We start from the raw sequence: 10,000 nt of genomic DNA on the forward strand, positions 1-10,000 counted from the left end.
TTAGGTCATGAAATGACACTTTGCAATCGGCACGTTGCCAAACTTCCGAACAGTCAACGAGAGAAGGAAGCGGCGCCATACAAAGAACAAGGAAATTAACAGTTAGTTCGTCTTGGCAGGAGCTGAGTCGAAGATTGGTAAGGGAAGATTTGAGATGTTATAGGGGACATGCGTTTATCCGCGTAATGTATGTTTATATTATGAATGAAGAGGCTTGAGGGAGAAACTACTTGATATCCTTATCTAGCCCAGGTTCTATGGATACCTACCCAGAGAAAGGGTAAGCCTTTAAAAAGAAAAAAAAAAAAGAAAAAAAAAAAAAAAAAAACTTTAGAGTGCTTTTAGTTTAAAGTTAAATCTTTTTCTAAAAACTGTACACTTTATGATGAGCCTTCCTCAATCTCCCTGACTTAAATTATGGAACAACAATAATGCTGTCCACATAAAATACCAAAGCCCACTAAAAACAGTGATGACAATGACGAAAAATTTTAATCGCAAAATTATAAACTATAAGACGTACAAATGGCCACTCATCTAGTGAATTAAATAAAAAATGAAAAAGATGAAAATTACCGACAACAGATGTTCTAGACAACCCACTTCGATGGCATAGATTGAGGAGGACTGGGGTAAAGAACTGTAATCTATGGTCCGGGTATACACCATTTATTTCTACTCAATTTTATTCATTATTTAACAATGTATAGTATCTATTTCTATCTCTGGTGAAAAGAATACTTTGCCATGCCTTAATAATTAACATTAAGCTTCTAAAGTCTCCTTTTCTTATATTTTGACGGCACTAGCAAGATTTTGGGCTTATTTTCCTATTATTGGGCACCCTTTACATTATATGAGTGAACAAACTACTCAAAAAAAAAAAAAAAAAAAAATTCAACTGATCAAGTATTTTTTACTAACTGCCGTAAGAACCGACAAGCAGGGAATCATCAACCTACAATCTACGTATATTTATATAATGACAACATTTTCAGTGTTGAGTAATACACAATCACGGTAATCTTACGCGTATCAAGCGATTTAACACCGTATCCTACTTCCGTGCTCCAGCTTCTATCTGAATGCCTGTCATTAAAAGATATATACACTGCAGTAAAATATTTTCATCTATATCAATTGGCAACTATTCGCATTCAGACGTCACTTCCTATCTAGCCATAAGACACGAACGATGATTAATCGCAAAAAATGTGGGACCATTATTTTGACCGCAATCCAGAAAAGCTACAACCGTAACCAAAGATGAGGATTGATGAGCAAGAGCGATAGTATTGCGGTTAGAGTATGTAAAAGCGATAACCATCCTCTTCTGTCCCAACTTTATCCCTACAATTAAAGGGTTGGTTGCTTGATGCGCCTTCACCAATGCCTTCTATCAAAGGTATCCTCTTCCACCATACCTCGTCTCCATATCACCCTTCACCTTCTCTGCCATCCTTTCGATCTTCTCCCCCCAAAAAATTCCTCCCAAACCTTGGAGGAAAAATAGTATTAACCCTCCTAGTCCCAAGACCTCCTCACTCACCACTTTCCATTCTCACCACATGATCACACCATCTCCGTCTTGACACTTATGATCTCTATAATCTTTACTACACCTGCCATTCTACTTACTTCATTATTTTTTAATCTTTCAAGCAGTGATATTCCCATGATTCACCTCAGGATTCTCATAAATGTACTTTAAAGCAAACAGAAAATATCAGCTATCTATTCAAAAATAATATGACTAATTTGAGATCAGCTTAGGTACTAACATGGAGGCGAAAGGATTAAGTTTATATTTGGGATAGTAAATTATAAGGTTCATTTACCTTTAAGAACCTCTCAGCTTATTGTGGGTAGAAAGAGAGTACCTGTAATTTGCTTTCGTGCCTTTAGAGGTGAGGAATTCATTAATCAAGGCCCTATATATATATATATATATGTACTATATATACATACATATATAGACACATAAACTATATATATACATGTATATATATATATATATACAATGTATATATATATGTATAGATATACATATAGTATATGTGTATATATATGTATGTATATATACAGGTATATATATATACATACATACATATATATTATATATATATATATATATACGTATATATATATATATATATACGTATATATATATATATATATATACTTATGAGAGAGAGAGAGAGAGAGAGAGGAGAGAGAGAGAGAAGAGGGGGGGGGAATCATCCTATGATGACAGCAAGTTTGTCTATTCACTAAATTTCAGGCTAAACAAAAGAAAGAAATGTGCAACCTACTTTCACTAATATTACGCTACGTAACATCTACATTTAAGATGACAGCAACTATCAAAACATAACATTAGTCATCACAAACTCCAAAATCATCTCTTTTGTAACTATTACTTCGTGCATCACTTTTCGTGGGCTCGACAGTCCCTTGTCTCGTGAATTCAAGACCATGTGATATAACATAAGCGATTGGAAAGTCTATGATTCCCTTGTTTGTCTCGGCGTGAATAAAAACTTGATTTCTTGTTAGAGAAAAAATGAAATATTAGAGAATAGAAAACAAGATAATGAGAATGAGTTTTTAAGTTTTTTTTTTTTAAGAAATGGAACAATTACACTAATGACCAAAAACTGGAAGTTCTCTTATTGAGGGCATAATATTCTATCTAAATTCTCTTCCTCTTATTTTGTTAATGTTTTTATAGTTTATAAAGAAATATCTATTTTAATGTTGATATTGTTCTAAAAATATTCTATTTTTCCTTATTTCCTTTCCTCACTGGCCTATTTTCCCTGTTGGAGTCCCTGGGCTTAGAGCATCTTGCTTTTCCAACTAGGGTTGTACCTTAGCAAGTAATAATAATAATAATAATAATAATAATAATAATACAAAAAATTCAAGTAAAAATACAAATATGGTAATTTTTCTCATGACTGCTGACTCAAAGACTATAATATTCCTTTTAATGAAACAAGGGTGCCCTGAGAGAATATAAATTTACCATGAATTACTATCCGAAAATCTGTATTAAATTAAGGCATTTGATTATTATCCGTAAACTAAGTCCTGATTTTTACAACATTACTTTGTACCTAATTTATACAGATTTAAATGACAACAATAACGACTATAGTCTGTTTAAAGGTCGCTCATGAATGGCAGAGGCATAAGACAGTGAAGTTTCCCTAGCTAACAGGACAATGCCCTAGACTAGAGACTGACTATATATAAATATGATCAGCGACCAAGCCACCTTTTCACCCACGCTAGGACAAGGGAGGGTCAGGCAATGGCTGCTGATGACTCAGCAGGTAGATCTATAAGGTCCTCCAAACACCCAAATATGTTGAGGTTGCAGACACTACAAGAAACTATCGAGTTTGAGCGGGTCTCGAATCCAAGTCTAGCAGATTGCCATGCAAGAACGCTTCCAATAGGCTACCACAAATAGGTTAAGCATAGTTCAAGTTACGAAATATCAATAAAAAGTAATTTAGAAAAATCACTGATGTCTAAACTCCAATGGAACTCGCCGAAAAGGTAAAGTTAAAGAAACTGAACATCGAGTAAAGGACAGAAAGCAATGAAGTTAAAAACGACTGAACGCTACCAACAACCTATAGTAGCATCTAGTCACTTTCTAGTGTCAAGAAAAGTATACTAAACTAATGTACGCAGCCCGTCAAAAATTACGGCAAAATATTTAGACATGCACACACACTCATGTCATCTCACCCGGGTATGACTGCTACCTCTCCCCCTACCAGAGGGACGGGAAGAGATGGGCGTGACCGAAGAGATATCTATCTATCTATCTATCGATTTATATAGTAATTACTTGTTGTTTGGAGGGTCTTCACTGCGTACATACGATGGAACTCTTATTCGAGTAAATTCTATATATTTACTGAAGCATCTGTTCTTGGGTGTATAGTAAGAGAAATATATACGCAAAACACTGAAGAATTCAGCTGTTTCGATGTTAAATAATTGGTTAAAGGGTTTAAAGGCCACTCATGAATGGCAGAAGCAAGGGACAGTGACACTGCCCTATCGAGTAGGACACTGCCCTAGAGACTGACCTTATACACATACAATTACCGCTCAAGTCCACCTCCACCCAAGCTAGGACCAAGGAGGGCCAGACAATGGCTATTGACGACTCAGCTGATAGACCTATAGGCTCCCACAAACCCCCCAATCCTTAGCTCACAAGGATGGTGAGGTTGCAGCGACCAAAGGAACTAGGGAGTTTGAGCGGGACTCGAACGTCAGTATGGCGTTCACCAGTCAGGGACGTTATCACATCGGTCTTAATAACATTAACTATATATATAAATAAGAGCCTAATTAACATATTCTATTAATAATAAAATGGAGAAAATTAGAAATCATTACCTTCGTGAAAGTAGAATCGATCATAAATTACAAAAAAAAAAAAAAAAAAAAAATATATATTTCAAAAATGAAACTAACGATATTAATCAAATAATAGAATGACTCATCCAAGCTCTTTTTTTATGATTTTACTTTGTAAAAGTACGGTAATGAACTTCCTCAATTCAAATCAATATCCATTCCAATAATTACGATTGTTGAGCATCATTAAACATAGTGAGAGTGAAGCTCTCTCTCTCTCTCTCTCTCTCTCTCTCTCTCTCTCGTAAACTTATATCTTTGGACTTCTAAATATTTCAAGACATTCAGAACAAACTGCAATGGTTAACTGATCGCATACAAACGACATAATTGTGTTGTGTAAAAATATTCTCTCTCTCTCTCTCTCTCTCTCTCTCTCTCTCTCTCTATATATATATATATATATAATATATATATATATATAAATATGCATATACATATATATGTATATACACACACACACTATATATATATATATATATATATATTTGTGTGTGTATGTGTGTTTGTTTGCGCGCACGTGTGTATGTATATATATAATTTTAACTGTGTTTTACCAGATTCAAAAATGCAATTTTGCTCTTCATTGCACAACGAATTTAAAGTCATCGTTATCAGAACAAATGACCAAATGCACCGTGAAAGTGTAAATTTTCATTTGCGATTTTTAATCATAACTTTCCCTCTTAAATAAAACGAATCCTGCCATAATTGCCGAGTCATTTTAATTTTTTTTTTTTAAATTGTTATCAATGAAACATAAAGTTTAAAGTGTTTGGAGAGATATCGATTTCATATACCGTGAAATGATTAATCCCCGAGACAGAAATATTATATATGTATGAGAGAGAGAGAGAGAGAGAGAGAGAGAGAGAGAGAGAGAGAGAGAGTGAAATATTTTCTTTAGCAAACAATGTAATAGGCTAATTACACTTGTATTATTTACCATATGAAATCAAAAACAAATCAATAACCTCGATGAGAGAGAGAGAGAGAGAGAGAGAGAGAGAGAGAGAGAGAGAATTTCCTGAGATGGTACAAGTTTTCACTTTTCGCCGTTGACTTAACCATCATGAATTAATACCCAAAATCTCTGCTTTGTAATGTTATAACATTAAAATAATAACGTAATACTTATCGAATTGTACATTCAAGCAGAGGAACTCTCTGAAGCCACGTAATCTTGAAGCGTGACTGGAATCTATCACGCTTTCTGTTTCACTTTCATAATAATATTCTAATTCATCATTAAAAAAAAAAAAGAAAAATGTTGAAAATGAAAGCAGATGATGCACGTTTTTCATTTAGAAATATAAATTCTTTATTCGTGGCGATATTTTCAAGACAGCCTGTAAAAAGTAATAATGAATAACAAGCTTAACTTTAGAAATATACTTAAGTATACTGTATATATATATATATATATATATATATTCCGGTCACGCTCAGCTCTGCTCGTCCCTCGAGTAGGAGGGAGAGGGAGCGGTCATACCCTGGTGAGGGGTGTGCATGTGTGTTCATATCTAAAATATTTAGCAGTCATTTTTGACGGACTGCATACACTAATAAACAGTATATATATATATATATATATGTATGTATATATATATATACATACACACACACACACACACACATATATATATATATATATATATGTGTGTGTGTGTGTGTGTATGTGTGTGTGTTTGTGAGTATTTTGTGTGGTCTATATAAAAAGGTACACATATACCTTGAGTAATTCCTGTTTCGTTGCCAAAAGCATAAAAAAAAATAATTAAAGCCAAACTTCCAAAGTGAACCAAACCAAAATCGCGTAGATTACCAACACAAACAAACTGAAAAGAAAAACATTTATTGTAGTAATTAAGAAGGATCTTTTTTTTCATCTCAGATGACTTCAAAAAATACCAACAACAAAGCAGTTTAATTTCCGGGGAAAAGCGAACCTGTTATTAAAAAATATTTTTGATATGAAATCATGAGGTTATACGAGCTACAATCAATACGTATTATTACTATTATCGTTATTATGATTATCATGGGTATTATTACTATTATCGTTATTATGATTATCATGGGTATTATTACTATTATCGTTATTATGATTATCATGGGTATTATTACTATTATCGTTATCATGATTATCATGGGTATTATTACTATTATCGTTATTATGATTATCATGGGTATTATTACTATTATCGTTATCATGATTATCATGGGCATTATTACTATTATCGTTATTATAATTATCATGGGTATTATCACTATTATCGTTATCATGATTATCATGGGCATTATTACTATTATCGTTATTATAATTATCATGGGTATTAATACTATTATCGTTATTATGATTATCATGGTTATTATTATTAATAGATTCTGATAAATATTCCACTGAATAGAAACTTTCACGTGGCAAGAGAAAAAAAAAAAGTTCAGCGTAATATTGACGAAAATTACATATAAATGAAAATGTGAAAATAAAAAACATTGTTCTAATATACACGTGAATAAACAGCAAGATCTACGTAAAACCAGGAAAGTTTATGTTAAATTACTCCTTTTTCTTTTAGAAACCGATAAAGGTTTAGCACGAAGCTTCAAAACACGAATATCTATACTCAATTCTTTTTAGTGAGGCAGATTTGCACCGACTCGCAGGGGGTCCCTTTTAGCTCGGAAAAGTTTACTGATAGCTGATTGGTTGAACAGGGTAATTCTAACCAATCAGAGAGCAGGAAACTTTACTTTATGACACCTTTTCCTCTTTAAGAAATGAAGTAATACAAAGTAATGCTTTAGTTCAACAACAAATGCAGTCGTTTCTAGTCCACTGCAGGACAAAGGTCTCAGACATGCCTAGATCATATTTGGGGGTTTGCCAAGTTTTCATCACCACGATGGCCACTACGGATTACTGATGGTGGAAGACTTTGGTCAGTACATCTTTGCTGATCATAACGATACACAAACCCTTTCACTGCGTTAAGGAATCCCCTCTCAAAAGGGGTTTAATTATTATTATTATTATTATTATTATTATTATTATTATTATTACTTGCTAAGCTACAACCCTAGTTGGAAAAGCAGGATGCTATAAGCCCAGGGGCCCCAACAGGGAAAAATAGCCCAGTGAAGAAAGGAAACTGGGAAAAATAAAATATTTTGAGAACAGTAACTACACTAAAATAAATAAAAACTATTATATGAATAAGAACAAATATCATCTTCCATTCATCCATAATATAAATAAAAAAACAAATCTCGTAAAATTAATCTCCTCTCTGCCTCTCTTCTCAGCAATCAATATGTGATCACGAATTTCGTTTAATTCTGAGCGAGGCTTCCGCCAAATTTTAGCCCTACCAATGTCATGTGGTCCAGCCATCTGACGTGAAAACCTAAAACCACCAATTTTGACCTGAATGACGTAATGCATTTAATTCCCAATTCAATTCCAATTTCCTTTACAGTAAAAATAACAACAGTTCTTTATAAATTATAACCTAATAAAATAGTTGTTATGACTTTTTTTCAAATTTATTATCAAACATGTAATTAGTGGATGTTTTTTACGAGATGAGAGAGAGAGGAGAGTAGAGATGGATGAGAGAGAGAGAGAGAGGAGAGAGAGAGTGTGTACATCATCATACATTCTAGCTTTACTTCAGGTATTCTGTTTATTTAATCTAATTTGAATTTTATCATTATCCCTTTTGTTCATTTTAGCTTTTTTTCCAAGTAAGGAACCTATCTCAACACTACTGTTATATATTATTACTAACTGATATTATTAATACTGAAAAATCATTCTTATCGATACCCTTTTACCCCCACCTAAGGTAAGGGTTAAATATCTAGCACATTTTGCTATATAATTTATTTAAATTGCTCTAACGATGCCTTAATTTTTTGTAATGAGAGGCCAGGTTGGTCTCATATTCTTTTGGAAAATGCCTGAAGTTTCCTCATAAAGTTATCAAAACCATGCAAAAACATGTAAATATCAAGTGTTTTACCAGAACGTACCGGTACAGCTCCTTTGTGGGGGCGAAAGGGGGTAGTTAATGGACTTAACCACAAAGAAATCAACTCATTTCCTATTACTCGTTATTTACAACGAAACGAGCATGGCAATAATACAATCATAAGACTCGAATGAGCATAATTATATCATTATACATTTCGAAGAAATGAAATAAAACTATAATTGCTTAAAGAAGGGCAACTATCCAATACAATAAGCAATGATCATGACACATAGCATGATGTATTCGGGCCAGACCAAATTATTAGAATATATTTCGCATTGAAAATAACAAGGACAATTAACGCTGGAGCCATTAAGCATGCGGTGGTTAATTACGTTAATGAAGACATGACAAATTTGAAAGGGGCTTTCAAGGAAGATATTAGCTACAGCAATATTGCAGCGTACTCTTATTAACTATTAAGTTTACCTTCTACTTGAGCAATATATATATATATATATATATATATATGTATATATATATACATATATATATATATATATATATGTATATATATACATATATATATATATATATATGTGTGTGTGTGTGTGTATATACACACACACACACACACACACATATATATATATATATATATATATACTTACATATATGTATGTGTATTGGATTTATTATGTTGCATGTGTATACCTCGTTAATTTGTTTATCTCCATTGATTTTTACATGTATTTCATCACGACGAATGTCTTCTATTTACTGTACATGTTGATAATTGCTAAAAAAAAATAATGATTTTTTTTCGGTTTGTATCTGATTTTACTCAAATGCTTGTCTTCACAAATTGATAATTACTAAAAATATTTTTTTTGCTTTTATAATTGTATTTTTACGTTGAATTCTAACAAAAACTCAAAACCCAATCACAGAGGTGATAGAGGGTGCATTATTTATGCTTTCATTACGATGTGTAATTGAGGTTTGATATTAACAGCATTTAATGAAGAGGGTGCGCCGAAAAAGGGGTAATTCGTACCTCACACCTTCATCGGGGTTGTTAGCATAGGTTTAACGAGATAACACTTGAACATGTGTTGGCGACATATATACATATTCATACAATCATACGTATGTAGACACACAAACACACACACACACACACATATATATATATATATATACATGATTATAACAACAAAAACAGCCGTTTCTAGTCCACTGCAGGACAATGGCCTCAGATATGTCAATTCATGTCTAACCGGTTTGACCAGCTTTCATCACCACGCCTTAGTGCGCCCTTAGTATAGGTGGGATATTTTCGTCAGATCACTCACAACCAACCAACCTAGTAAGGGTTACCCTGACCGGTACAGCTTTGCTGATGTTAGTGATACGCCAACCCTTTCACACCCGTTAAAGGTATCCCCACTCAAACACTCAAAACGGGTAATATCACGAGGCTCAATACTACACAGTATTCATGAAGTTTTATTCCATCTGTTACCAAGTTGTGGAATGATCTTCCTAATCGGGTAGTTGAATCAGTAGAACTT

The 10,000-nt window shown here is 33.2% G+C and overlaps 1 protein-coding gene across 1 annotated transcript in view; it reads right to left on the reverse strand.

Moving 5' to 3' along the window:
• LOC137634436 (uncharacterized) overlaps positions 1–10,000 on the reverse strand; it is a 429,001-nt gene that overhangs the window by 344,793 nt on the left and 74,208 nt on the right. The window lies entirely within an intron of this gene.

This window comes from Palaemon carinicauda, chromosome 44 (assembly GCF_036898095.1).
Source record: "Palaemon carinicauda isolate YSFRI2023 chromosome 44, ASM3689809v2, whole genome shotgun sequence".
Lineage (NCBI taxonomy): Eukaryota > Metazoa > Arthropoda > Malacostraca > Decapoda > Palaemonidae > Palaemon > Palaemon carinicauda.